Here is a 14,880-nt window from a genome sequence, read left to right on the forward strand (position 1 = left end):
GTGTCTCCGGGTCCCACAGACCCGAACAGAGCACAAGGGTTAAATGATTTTAGCATATGGCTGCAATATAACAAAGAGTGAAAAATTTAAGGGGGTCTGAATACTTTCCGTACCCACTGTAGTAAAGTAGTTTCAGAATGAATTTCAAGCTAAAATATAAACTGTGTGCTAATGTTAGTCATATACACAGTGTAAACAGATGTATGTGCTTATAGTTCTGTAAACAACAACAAAAGAGATCACCGACCACTGAACAGAGAAACAGGTAACAGTTTTTCTGACTTGCATATGATCTCCTGGTACTATATGACTGATGCTACATACTTAAGTTGCATAATCACAGTTGACTAAAATCCAACAACCGAAGAACACTGAGCAATTCAGAAATCAGCTAAGATGTGGACGTGATTCTATGCATGGGATAAACTATGCTATATATTTTATGGCATGACAGAGGGAAAGAAAGTGGGATAGAGGAAGACAGAGACAATAAAGGAAAGAGCAAGAACTTAACTATAAATATCAAACTGGCTGTAGAATAAACATTAAACAAATATATAGAGAAACCCACACCGAAAAATAGGTTCACTTTAAAGCTGTACTGCTGACAGTATAAAAGTCTAAGGTCATAAGTCAAAGGTTACACCCCAGGCAGCAAAAGTGGTCCCCCACAGGAAACGTCACCTCTGCAAGACTCAGCCTGTACAGTATGTGTCACAACGTAGTGTGTGACACACACATTTGAACATTTACGCCATACTCTCTATCATGTAAACATACATCTCTTCCCATAGCTCACAGTAGGTATGTAATCTCATCTTTGTGTTTGTCTGTGCGTGTTTGTGACCCCTGTGCCCCGTGTCCTGACAAGAGGAGCCAGTGGGCTAAGAGAGGAGTGCTGGACCCCGAGGTGCCAATCACAGATTCAGATTGACAGACGAGTCAGCTAGCGCTGCTCTCACATTCACCCACACACTCTCCCTCTCAGGACTGCACTCTGTCACTCTCCCAAGCTGGCTGTCTTTGATTCCCACTTCCTTTCTCTGGCTGCTCTCTGTTTCCTCTCTGTCTCTGGTGCTTTCCCCACTCTCTCATTTTTTTGTCTGTCTCACAGCCCGTATCTGTACATCCATGTGCTATTTGCAGTTTGTCAATTCCCCCCCCCTTGTCTCTTTCTCTTACACTGTGTCTGTCTGTCTCCCAGCCCATCTCTCCTCTTTTTCTCTGACAGATGGGTGCCTCAAACCATTTCTGTTTCGGCTCTCTCTCTCAATACATCCACCTTCTTTGGTTTTCTTCACATCATATAATGTGGTTGTTCATGTGTGAGCACACATTTAGTGTGTGTGTGTCAAACATCTCTCTGTGTAAATATGACTTTGTGAGAGTTTCCATTTGGCTGTCCTGGGGAGAATAAATTTTTATTTTTTGTTTATTTGTGAAATGGCAACATGCTTTTTGCTGCAGCAGGGACACAGTACAATGAAACATAAACTTAAAAGGGTTAAGTTAAACAAAGGATGTCAAAATAAGAATACTCAACAGAGGCGTGCAATTTGTTCCTGTCTTAACAACTGTGCCACCTTGAAGCTTCTCAGATGAACATGTCACGCTTGGGTTGGACTTACTGTAGGTAAAATTGCTTTTATAAAGTTGTAATGTAGTAAGGTGTAAAATATTTTAGTGCATACATTTGGTATAGCAATCAGAAGTATTCTTTGAAACCAAAACATTGTAAACAAAAATGCCATCGTTTGAGGATTATACAATAATTACCTAAGAAATTATTTTCATTCCAATCAAAGCACTTTAAGGTCAGTATTAACTGTTTAAAACATAACTATTGTAAGGACTGTAAAAAAGTAGAAAAGCATACCTAATCTAAATTATTAAATAGACTTAAAAAACTAGCAAAATAATCTAATCTAAAAGAACCCGCTGAGGGGCACTCATGAAAAAAGTGATCACGTTTCAAGTCAAAATAGCAGATACAGTAACTCCACGTTATTTTAAGGAAACATATCGACATGGCATCACCACTTCCCTCCGCTATGCAAAAATGAAGCCAGAATATCATGAATACAGCAGCTGCCATCTTGACTTTATGCAACCAGATTCTGTGCAGTGGCGATCAGAAGTCATGTGACAGCATCAGACCCGCCAATCAAAGCTGTCAAATCAACCGAAATATGCCTTTTTTTAAATTAAAAACAAACTTACCAGAAACATGACCTCTTGTATACACATCAGCATGTTAATGTCAACCAAAAGCCACCACCAAGTGTCCTCTGGGAAAAATGTAAGCGATTTGTACTTTGAGTTTTTAATTTGACTGATGTCCTATCCATTACCATGGGGAAGGTGGGATTTATAATCCATACTGCAACCAGCCACAAGGGGGCAATCGAGTCATGGTGGCTTCATTTCTGAGAACTCTTAGCCTGTCCATCGGTTTTACAGTCGATGGTGGCTAGGCCTAAATCCCCACATAAATCTGAGATCTCAATACTAACTTGCAAAGTTCTGGTATTAATTATTTTTGCTACGTTGTTATCCAATATCTACTGCCCGTAAAGTAACTCAAATCTGAATATGGGCCATAATGTATTAACGGTCATTTGCCATTTTCATCCTCTATCTGGGAAAATGGTGCTCATGGCAAGCATGCACATTCTGAAGATGAGCCACGTTTTAATGACATGAGGTGTCCAGATTGTGCCGACACTGCTGCCAGCATTGCTGTCACTAACAGACCAACATAGTGTGAACCTGACCACCAGTCATGGAGTACACAAACGTGACAATAAATGTATCCTGATCGCAGGGCTGCATTTCAATACTAAAACTGACATTGGAAAGAAAAAAATATTACTACAGCTGCAGGAACTTAAATCACCTGTGTGTTTCTTATAGTGTGATGATTCAGTTGTGTGGTTAATGTAGAGAGTTGTATGGTGTGTAAATCTTATGCTGTGTAGCAGTATGCTAATTTTATTATCTCACAAGTGTCTAGACGGAGGAGCAAATTATTGCTGATGTGATAACTTTCAACAGTTGTAAAACCCTTCCTCAAAGGAGCATAAACTGTTGTACCGTGTCTATCTGTACGATAAGGTTTCAATCTGAACCTGCTAGTTTGTATCTCATCTTCTTACCAGTACCTGTAGTCCCACACCCACGCCAGTGCAGCTCTTTGTGTTGTTTTGATGCAGGGCTATTTTTGGACTTGCAGGATCAGGGGCAGTTGCGCTTTATGAGCAGTTTCTTAATAGCACAGCTAATTTACTGATACACTTAGATATGTGCATGAAAGACATGAAAGTGCAGTTACAGTATATTTCATTATCTTAGCAGTTCTCTATTGTATGATGTAGCCTTATGGAAACATAAGACTGCTACTCTTGCAGCAAAAGTTAATAGGGTCAAAATAGCAAAGTAATAATTAAAACAGCACAGCACGGTTTTATGTCAATGATAATCTCCTCTGCACTAAATTAATCTCATCTAGGTTAGAAAATCCTAGGTTAGGTATGTACATACATCTCATTTAACACACAGTAGCGCCTGCTAAAGTGTAAGTGAAGCATTAGAGAAAGTAACATTAGGATGATTTAGTTTATTTAGCTCCTTTAGGTTGAACCGATGAAATGGGCCTAACTCCTCAAAATGCAGTGCATCCTGTTGCTGCTGATTAAATGATGGTGTGTAATAATGTTAGGACAACAGAAAAACGTCAATAAAAGTTTGGTCCTCACAAGTGTAGTTAGAGTAATGTGATTAGTGTTTATTGTTCTGGACTACGAGGGTCAGCCTGGTCTACTGAAGATGTATGTGATGTGTGTCCTCTTGGTGGCCATGATCGTGCAAATGGTCTGTTAGTGGGTTAAACACACTCACAGTGACCCTTCAGCTGCAATTTTAACCCCAAACAAGGCCCACAGCCCTTAACCATTAAGAGAGTTGGTTTGAAATAAGACCCAGAGATGAGCAAATCATTGGATTTTCCAAGAGACACAAATTGATTTCTGGCCAGTGTGAGAGAAAGTCCTATCTGGAGCTGACAGCATGAATTCAATTTCTTTGTGTCTAGAAATGCATGAGCTCGTATTTTTGCGTGTTTGTGTTAATGTTTAGGTAAGAAACACAGAAAAGGAGTGACCGCAAGAGAGAATGGAGGCTCTGTTATAAATGAACATATAGCCATTCTGTCAAACAACAGTCAGAGGCTGTTTTAAAAAAACACAGCAAAGCTTCGCTTTCTACTCTATACTTCTCTTATTCTATCCCATTCAATGTTATCCTGCATAACCTTGTTTTTCTCATCCCTTCCTTTGCCTTTATTCTCCTATTTCTCTCCCTGTGTACTGCTCTATCTCCCATCTTCTTCTCCCTCTCCCTCCCCTCATTGCTTTCCTTTCGTCTCATCACCTGACAGAGACGGGATCCAGCAGTAAATCTCCTAAAGCACAGTCATCCACCATCGTTCACACCACAAAGATGGAGAGAATGAGAGAGAGTGGAGAAAGACAGAGATGTGAGAGGGAGACAGAGCGCTAGTTTGTTGAAGAGTAGAACAAAAGATACAAGATAACAAAAAGACAAACAGACACAAAATGGCTCAAGACGCAGGCAGTGTTGAGGGAGGAGGAAAGACCGATGGAGGTGCTAAAAGAGTGATGGAAGGGAAGAGACAGTGAGGGAGATAAAGATACAAGCGTTCATATAATTCTAACACACAGTAGATGGTGGTCCATCTGTGCACACATACACACACACACATAATAGGGGAAGCAAAATTAAGATTCCCCCTGGGCCGGAAGACATACATCATACCCTGGCAGAGTGGGACATGTTGGGCTAAGCTCCTTGTGCAGAAAGCTTCAACGTATGGAGGACCACCATTCAGCACTCAACAACTCACTTTATGCCGTGTGTGTGTGCACATATACTGGATGTGTCAGCGTGTACAGATATGTGTGTATGTGTGAGCCAACTGTAACAATGCTATCTTTCATATTTATGTGTTTTCAGATTGTGTCTACGCTTGTACACACAAATCTATCTTTGTGCATGAGTCTACAGTGGAATTCATTTGTCTGTATATGTGTAACTCAGGTTTGTGTTTCTGTGTGGGTGTGTGTTTGCGCATTTGTGACAGCGGGCTGGGCAGAGTGTCCATAGCTGGTGGTTTATGACTGCTGAGGTCTGATTACATTGGTGCGACTGGAGGGGTGAGCAGACTGGTGGCTCTATCTGTCTTCTGTGTAGCTGACTGAACAGACACGCAGCGAATGGAGATGGCTTCACCGAAGACACTTGGCCTGCCTCCCAAAGATCTCACAGGGATACAGCCACATTATATTGTATATATATGTGTGTATATATACTGTATGTATATGTAAGTATCATATTTCTCACTCTGCACATACCTGACTGTATATCAGATTGACAACACTGCAGGAAGCTGATAACCCCTGATTATGTTGTTAATCCCACAGAACATGACCTGAATGTTTTCCTTGTGCATTAAATTTCACAAGTCAGTTGTATGGGCGAGTATGCAATATCTAACAAATAAAAGAACTCCCCCTGACACACCAGGGTTATTAACAACATGTCAGAAAACAGTAAAAAAACAAAAAAAAACACTAATTACTGTTTCCCCAGAGTGCAAGATGATCTCTTGTTTTGCTGAACCAGCAGTTCAAAACCTAAAAATATAAAGAATAATAACAAAACAAAAGAATCACATTGGTAGAAGCTGGTTTATTTGGCTTTTCCCCCTTAAATTACAAATTACTCAAAACCATTAATTGATTTTCAAAATAGTTGGATTTATTTCTATATGTCAATAACTTAGTGAATTAATAGACTAGTTGTTGCTGTTCTACTTTTCTTGATTATTTGCTCCATCATCACTTAAGTGGGTTGTAACCAAGTACCTCAAGCTGCCTCAAGGTCAACAAGAGCCCAGTGAATTTCAGTCCACAAGGTTTGGTAAAAAATGTGGATGGTAACCATTAGGGTTCTGAGTTGTACTGAATGTATTTTAATTATACTTTAGATAACCACTGCTGGGCACAGTACACACTGAATATTTGTCGAAGGTCCAGTAAGCGTGCTGTTGATAGGAGTGCTATTTCAGGAGGGTAAGGACAAGTGTCCTTTATGGTTGTTAATTTTAGAACAAGGTATAAATCCTTAAAAATCCAAGTAGTGGCTGGTTCTATTCTAATGAAGCCAATTCTTTGATTTTCCTATAGAATAATACAGTGTTTTAAGGTGTTCTTACTAAATGATAATCCTGGTGGATTTACACTCACCAGCCACTTTAATAGTCACACCTTTACAATTGTATGAACTTCAGTGCAACACTTCCACACTAACCTCTGTGTTTATGAAGCTCAAAATGTTTTGGTTTTTGGTGAAAGTTTCATAAATGTATAAATCCAATTATATGTTTATTATTGAGATCACAGTTAAAGGTGGTGTTGTACTGGACTGCATTATTTAATTTAATGTAGTCTAAATTTAAAGTAGTCCAGTACACCACCTTTAACTATAACCTCAGTAATAAACATATAATTGGATTTATACATTTATGAAACTTTCACCAAAAACCAAAACATTTTGAGCCTTATAAACACAGATGTTAATGTGGAAGTGTTGCATTGAATTGGATAAAATTGTACAGGTGTGCCTAATAAAGTGGCTGGTGAGGTAGCATGCTTTATCTTATGATTCTAAGTGTGCAGTAGGAAGCCCAATGAGAGAGGGAGAAATAACAGAGAAGGTGAGTGAGGCAAAGATGGTTCAGGGGTGGGGTGGGGGTGGCAGAGAACAGAAACTGGATGTTGTTATATTTGTTGAGAAGCACCTAAGATCTTTTGTGATCTCGGAATTTGAAGGAGAGAGAGGGGAAAGGACAAAGACCGGTGCCGATAGATGGGTGTGTGAAAAACCAAGAGAGAGACACAGTGAATGATGGAAAAGATGGAAAATAAATAGACATGAAACCCAGAACAGTTTTGGGGGGGGTTGACAGCAAGAGACAGCGAGAAAGCTGGAAAGATGGACAGTGATTTATAGGTGCGCTGGCCAGTGCAGCACAGTGAGTACAGCACAGGGTTACTCCCTGGTGTGTGTCATGTATGGGATTAGAGAGAACAATGTGGCCTAAAGCGATGAGGGAGTCTCAGATGCCTGATGTTTCCGTTCACTCCCGATGCATCAGAAAAAAAAAAAAACCACTTTCAGTCAGTCACTATAGTGTGTTTGTTTTTGAGAGCGAGACAGAGAGAGAGAGAGAAAAAACGGCAGAAGTGGGGAACAAAAGAGCAAAATAAGAAGAGGATAATGAGGGGAGAAACCTGCATGTGTCAGTGCGTGAATGCATGTGTGCATGGGAGTGTGTGTGTGTGTGTGTATATATACATATATATAACCTAGTGCACAGATGTGTATGTGATTTTATGCGGGCCCTAAATGTGGACAAAAACCAAGGCTCTAGGTTTTTAATCAGCCCCATCTGAGCACTGTATGGGGACTCTGAGAATCTTTCATGTAGAGTTTCTCTTTCTCTCTCTCTCACGCACACACACACACATAAACAAAGCATCCCCTCATGCCTTCTGTTCTAAATTTACACCTAACATGAGAACAGGAGAAAAGGGGGGGAGGCAAAGAGGAGGAAGGAAAGGTAAGGGAGTGAAGAAGGATCTAGAGGAAGAAAGGCAGAGGACAGTGGGGGAGAAGTGTCGAAACAGTGGGTGGAGAATAGGAGAAGAGTGGAGGGAAAGTGCATAGGAAACAAGCATAGGAGAGCTGAAAGAAGTGTAGACAGAAATGACGAAGAAGCAAATCTAAAAGAGGAACAAAAGAGATGAGAGGAAAGGAGCCAAATTTCATTTAGACAGTGGGAAAGAGCGATGAGAGAGGGAGAGAGTTAGATAGACAGGGAGAGAGAGAGGGAGGGAGAAGGACAGCGGTATATTAGTCAAGGTGTCCGGTCTATGTATTGCCTGCTGTGCAATACCACCCCTCTGATTTACTCTGCCGAGTGACTGATGAGAGGGAAGAAGAGAATGAGGGATGCAGAGATGAAGGGATGAGGGAGGAGGGAGGTCTCGCAATGAGCGTTTAGGCCAAATTAACAGCGCCTCATAAATTAGACTAACAGCCAAACCGGAGGGGCCGGAGGGAGGGGCTGTGGATGTGTGTGCACGCAAGTGCGTCTGCACACACGTGCATGTATGTGAACGATGACATGTCAGGAGGGGAGCATTTGAACCTGTGCACACTACTCTCTGATAAAGTGGTGATATCCAGCTGCCCACTCATACAAACACAATCTTCCCTTGATTACCACATGTACTGAAGTGTCTTCTCCTGCATGACATGATCATAAACTGAAACAGCAGGGAGATAGCAGACACTGAGGATGCTTTATTTAAGTTGCCCACCTTTTCTCTAAAAAGATATTCTCACTTCTCCATCCTTGCATAAGGCACAGCTAAGGTGAGTTTGAAAAGTCTGCCCATAAATACAGAATGTTCATATAAAACTAGTAGGCACTAGCAACTGCATCTTGTAGGAAGAGTATTGCTGCCTGGCTTTTTATCTTAATATACAATAGATTCTTGAATTTCAGATGTTCATTGCCAATGCAAAATGTTCACAGTCAAAGTAATTAATTTGTTTTTTGACCAAAATCTGCTCCTGGCAACTAAAACACAGGGTTAAGGTTAGAAAAAGATAGTGTGGTGTTAAATGTTGAAAAAGGTAAGAGTGATTTAAAGCTGGCTTTAATGGGAGATGGATGCAGTTTCATCAAAACTACAACCTTCCCCTGACTAGTATTTTTAGTAGCTTTCATCTATAACACACAGATCATAGGACAAACTCCTGTCAAAGTCCTGTGCTTTGTAAATCCAACCATCTATCCTGTGCTCCTCTGTCTGACATCTGGGCAGGATAAAACAGAGGCTACCTCTTATGTCTCTTATAAGATTGCTCCTACACCCTCAGTCGACACAGAAGTTGTTCCGGTCGACTGAGGACATAAGATGTTCCAAGTCTCCTATACTGGCTCTGAGGACCGAGGAGCAAGAACCAAGGGCGGTGCTGGAGGAGCCATGACCGAGGATACACGAGACTATGCTTCAAGGAAGTTTTTTTATGAACTTACATGGCCCTTTATCAGAAATTGGTTGGTGATTGGACGCGTCAGATAAAGGATCTGAGGAAATGACGTCTCATGTTGTTAATAACGTGTTTCCTCAAGTCCTCTCTCCTCACGTTTTCCTTGCATCTTACATGGGTGGGACTGAGACACAAGAAAAAGAGGCAAGTGAGGGAAATGACAGTGCTTATAACAGACCTGGGATGTACCCACACTTTCTCACTTCATGCATGTTTTCTGTTACCACCAAGCTGCATGTAGCATAAATCCTCCCACTTAAACATGATTTGTTATTTGTTTACATTCTGAAAAACAAGTTAACTCTATCAGAAGTGCAGGCACTTGCCAATCGCTGTGTGATTACAGCAGTGCTTGACTGAGTGAGATACTAATACAAACACAAACATACACACACACTAACCCACCCACACACCAATCTTGGCAGGGTAGAGTTGATGCTCAGAGTGATTAAAGTGGCGTGCCTCTGAGTGTGTCACCTGGGTGCTGCTGTATCTTAAATCAGGACAGTGGGGCTCAGATTGGGTATTGACTGGCCTGCAGAAGTCTCCATCCATCATGCTGAGAAACGATAGCTCAGAGGCCACCCTGATGTAGCCATATACCACTGATGTTGCTCACTGGCTGACTGAGGTGACGTAAGGTTATGGATAAGGCACGGGCCATTATTTATACTGCATGGTAAGCAGGCACAGAGGCCCGTCTCACAGGTAGATGTGGAGTGACAGGCAACACATCCACATCAAACACAGGCTGAGAGACACATATGCTCAGATGTGCAGCACTTAGAGATAAGATTTCCTTCTCTATCCCTGCCCTGTTGCCTCTCACTCTCAGTGATACACACAAGCACACATACAGAGACAAGTGCACATAGCCACAGATGTACCACTATGTCTTGAGGGCCTGAGCAGCATCTTTTGACTCGGTGCCTAATGATAATAAATGAGCCATCATGGGTGGGGCGGGAGGTACTAAGTCATCCCCTTCATCGACAGGAGGAAGACTGGGAGCCCCAAGGTCACCTCACTGTCAGCATCACTCTCCCTAACGACTCCTCTCGCTCACTTGCATGCACATATGCATGTTCGCACGCAGATAAAGTATAACGGCTGTTCACACTCATACACTGGTTGTGCACAGATCCATACGCACAGAGACATGTACACACCAGAGAGCACCTGGAAAAACCTGCTTCAAGATATTGTGCTGTGTTTATTTTCCTGACAAATCTTATTTTTGTTGTTTGTGAGATAAGATTTCCAAACATAACTCCAACTGTCTTAGGAATTCTATTTGCCAAGAAACCTTAACTGAGACTGGATGTTGACCTCTCTAAGTCAGTGGCTGCACACCTCTTGCTCTTTGTGGGCAGTTCAGTCAAATAATAATGATCTCAAATCAGTTTTAGTGGGCATTTCTTTCCCTGTCTTGTTAATCATCTCGTGACCTCTCAGATTTATCTTCTGACCAATTGGGTTGTTTCAACCCTCAGGTTGGAAACCACTGCTCAATTTTCAAGTGCCTCAAAAGGAGGAGAAAACTGACTATAAACCACTAATTGGCAATGACTTGCTTGTGCCCTCACCCTGCAAAGAATATCACCAGCCATCCACAGCACCAAATCAGATCTTGTGCTGAGGAAGACAAGCATAATGGAAACATGCCTTTATAAACCTCCCCGACCCTCCTTTTCATCGCTCTCCCTAATGAGCAACCGTGCACTGTCATGTCTCGGATGCACAGATCAGAATTCAAATCCAAAAAGGGGGGGCCGAGTAAATTCCTCAGGAGACCCAAACCAAAGAAGTCCAAACCTGTGAATGCTATTAATGCTGTACTAAGAGTTTGTGGGAGAGAAGAGGCATCAAAGGAAACGTCGGAGAAGCGAAGTGGAATGCTTTAAATGTGGGAATTCTTTTCAAATACACACATACATACAGATGACATGTGCACACATACATGCATGAGAATACACACTGGTTGCAAGTTTAGACTGGAGCTGTAGAAAGCTAATTTGCACCACATTGAAATGCATCTCAATTAAAGAGAAACACATTGAGGTGCCAGGGGAAAGAGGAGAGAGAGAGGGAGAGAGAGATGTGTGAGAGAGAGATGTGAGAGAACAGGAGGGAGGAATAGGGTGTGAAACAGACAGTGTGTGAGAGTATGAGAGTAATAAAGGGGGGGTTGAGCTCAACTGTATTTGGCAAGGGAAGAAGGGAAGAAGGAAAGGCAGAAGGAGAGAGAGTGTTTTCATCTCCCTCTCCGAAAAACATCTCATTTTGGGATAAATCAGATTTAGAAAGGGTGTTAGGAGGTTGAGGCGCAGCTAAAACCTTAACTAACTAACTTCAGACTCGTTATCACCAGCACTTTGGTTCAGTGCCAGCGCACCAGGGCTGTCCCTGCTAAAAATGTATGTGTGTGTGTCCGTGTGTGTATGTATTTGTATTTTTAAGCACCGTATGACAGAATGGGTGGATCCCTGTGAGACACAATAAGGTTTTACCTATGTGTGTAGGCAAGTGTGACTGCATGCCTTTTGGTGTTTCTGAGAACGTGCTGAATTCTTTGTTTGTCACATTTGTCCATGTTAAAAAATTAGATAATGTGCGTAAGTGCATTTAAATGTGTATGTGCCTGTTATGTGTGATTTAGCAAGTGTGTGTCTGAGAGAACAAGCAACAACCAGAGGAAAGAATGCGCACACACACACACACACACATACACACAATCTGCCACATGGAAAAATCAGGACTGGCTTTGTATGCCACTACCATTTTGCACGGACTGTCATGTTCTTAAGACTGTGATGATGCTGCCAGCTCACCATCTTAACAACACCACCAAATACAAGTAGGGCCTTTCTTTTATGCTGTCAAAAGATACTCAACTTGTCTTCTTGCAAGACAACTTTAACCTGGTGTTTGCCTCCACTCCAATATAACTCACACGGCTCGTAGCCTGTAGAGCATTCTGGGAAATCAAGTCCTTTTTGATCTTATTCCAGCCTATAATATAGCACGCTAACTGCAGCTCTGTAACACCATTACCGCTATGATGTAATGCACCTACCCACCTACTTTATAACTATCAGCTTCTGCAGTGATAATCAGATCAGTATTATACCTATCATTAAGTAGAGCCAGCACAACACTGTCATCATCATTATCATCATCCTGACTGCCATCAGCGACTCCATGTCAGCACATCGTCTGAGAATACAAAAAGCTGATGTGGGTCGCCAAGGCTAAATGACTGGCTTGTTACCTGATTGCCTGGTTATGTCCATAATGAGGCTCAAATGTGAAGACAGTACAGGAAGTAAATTGAGGGGGATGACAGGGGACGATCTCCCATTGAAATTAATTTCCTTTGATATGTTATTACTTCTATTTAAAACATATAATCATTTCTGATTATTACATTGTCACACTGGGAACACTTCACTTCTTTCTGCATTTTTTATTGTACTGCAAAAACTGGACACTCAACTTTTGCGCAGCAATTACTTCACTTGCCACCTGAGCAGTTTGTGTTTGAGGTAGTGGTCTTGTTTGGCCAGTTTTCTTGTTTGTCTTGCAGTCATATAGCTAAGCTAAAACAAGTAGTGGCCTTTCACATAAAGCTCATGCTGGTGACAAGCATGTCAAAGCTAGGAGAACTTACTGTGCATCAGTGAAGGCCTTGACAGCTAAATATATAAATATATAAGCTCAAAGAAAAACTGCTTACACCAGTTTTCCTTCTTCTCCAGTACTTTTAGTTAGCATAATCCCTCTCTTTCCATCTCTCTGTCCCTATTTTCTTTTTGCTCATTCATTCTTTCCTTGCATACACATGACTGAGCAGAGCCAGCACACACACAGACACACACCCAGAAACATTCCTGGGTACATGCACAATGACGGCCTGTGCTGTACATGGACAATAAAAACACATCAGCAAACTACTCCAGCAACCTCTACAGGCACTTTGTCTTACAGCCCCTCAATCTGCGCTTGACGACGCTGCTTATGAGCCTTTAAGCAGCCCTTTGTTGGGCATGGGCTGACAGATCAAGTTGTCATTACATTAAGTTGGAACTCTATTAGTGCAAATGGTGGCACATAACCAGATAATCGGCTGTGGACAGCAAGTGTGGCTATGTGGGAGGTGAGATGCTAACGGATGGTGTGTGGGAGAGTAATGTTTTATGTTGGAGGAAGTGTGATATGTCCATTATAGACAAGCTTAATTGATAAACAGGACAATAAAAGCAGCAAACAGCCCCATTGAATTCTGCCTACAGCACAGCCAGCAGTACTGTGGGATGTCACTATCTATATAATGGGGATTAACATAACACTGACAATAATAGCATATTAGGTGGCGGAAGACTTGGAAGAATATCAGACAATGCCATCATTGTTGAGAAATAAAAGACTAATAAAATCCCTCTCATAAAAGAAGGGAAGCAGAGCTCCCCCCAAGGGAACCCTCAAATGTTTATTTCTTCTCACACTCCTCACTTCTCACACCTAATCTCTCCCCCACTCTCTCCCCCAGTCCGGCTGTTTTTACCCTCTTCATCACTAACTGAGCCTGATTGTCATAAATGGACACGTTAATTCCTTTGCATCATAAGCAAGAACTTCGCTGCTCTGGGGTAAAATGTGTAAAACGAGCAGACGAGCTGCTGCCACCACGCTTCTGGGATTAGAAGATAATTCATGAAATGCTTCTTTGAGTTGATAACTGACACGCGTACCTGGGTTATTTTGACACGCCAGCTTCAAATTAGTAGCCCTTAGAAGGAGCACTTTCAGATGCCTACCCGGGGCTGATGCAAAGGAATCAAATAAACAACAATTGTGGCCAAAGTGTGCTCACCAGAATATCCGGATCAGAGCTCGATGTACGGAGAATCCCGAGGAGTTTCCCCTGTCTTTCTTCAGCCCAAGTTGAAGACAGCGATCAGACGCGCTCTCACAGTCCCGACTGAACTGCAAAAAGAAAAGGTGAGACCATTGAGAGAATGCACAGTCTTACAGACGCTCACATCCCGGGCGGCAATTGAGGTCAGTCCCCTCCCTCCCACACGCCCAAAAAGTAGATTCATAATTACGCACGTTTAGCTCACTAATCCGGGACGGTAGCTCTTAAACGAGACGGGATGTCCACCAGACAGTGAAAGAGACGGGGAAAGGACCGGGTAAGGCAGCGGCTGACAGATTTGACTTCAAACTGATGCTGACGATGCGCACCGAGATAAGCTCCTGAGCGGAGAGAGAGAGGGAGAGAGAGAGAGCGATCAGAGGTACAATACAGACAGATTCAAGGAATTTAATTTAAAGATCAACCACTTAAAGTATAGGTGAAGAAATGAAACACAAACCACTAATATTCCACCTGAACTCATCAAAAGATTTGATTAATAATTCTCAATCCTTCACACACGCATATTGAGTTGCCTGTTCAGGGTTACAATAAAATACTGTGGCAGAGGAAGTAGGCTAGGATCGTTTTTTAAAAATAGTAATACCACAGTGTAAAAAAAAAAAAAAAACTCTTGTCAAGTAAAAGTCATCCATTCAAAATGTTACTAAAAGCTCAAAAGTATTAGTATCAAAATATAAAATACCAAAAGTAAGAGTGGTTATTAGGCAGAATGGTACATTTTACATGAATGTATATCA

General features: G+C 41.8%; 1 protein-coding gene across 21 annotated transcripts in view; it reads right to left on the reverse strand.

Annotated features, from left to right (window-relative positions):
* The window catches only part of ptprdb (protein tyrosine phosphatase receptor type Db), a 140,937-nt gene extending 126,295 nt beyond the window's left edge, over nucleotides 1-14,642 (reverse strand). For 17 of the 21 annotated variants that reach the window (XM_020597127.1, XM_020597123.1, XM_020597116.1 and 14 more), the window contains exons 1-2: nucleotides 14,314-14,460; nucleotides 14,075-14,187 (exon numbers count right to left, since the gene is read on the reverse strand). The gene's annotated coding sequence lies outside the window, so the exon portion shown is untranslated. Of the gene's footprint in view, nucleotides 1-14,074; nucleotides 14,188-14,313; nucleotides 14,461-14,579 lie in introns of those variants that run through there. The other 4 variants (XM_020597126.1, XM_020597121.1, XM_020597106.1 and 1 more) reach the window with 3 other exon arrangements.
* Between the last annotated feature and the right edge of the window lie 238 nt (nucleotides 14,643-14,880).

This window comes from Monopterus albus, unplaced genomic scaffold (assembly GCF_001952655.1).
Source record: "Monopterus albus unplaced genomic scaffold, M_albus_1.0 scaffold32.1, whole genome shotgun sequence".
NCBI lineage: Eukaryota > Metazoa > Chordata > Actinopteri > Synbranchiformes > Synbranchidae > Monopterus > Monopterus albus.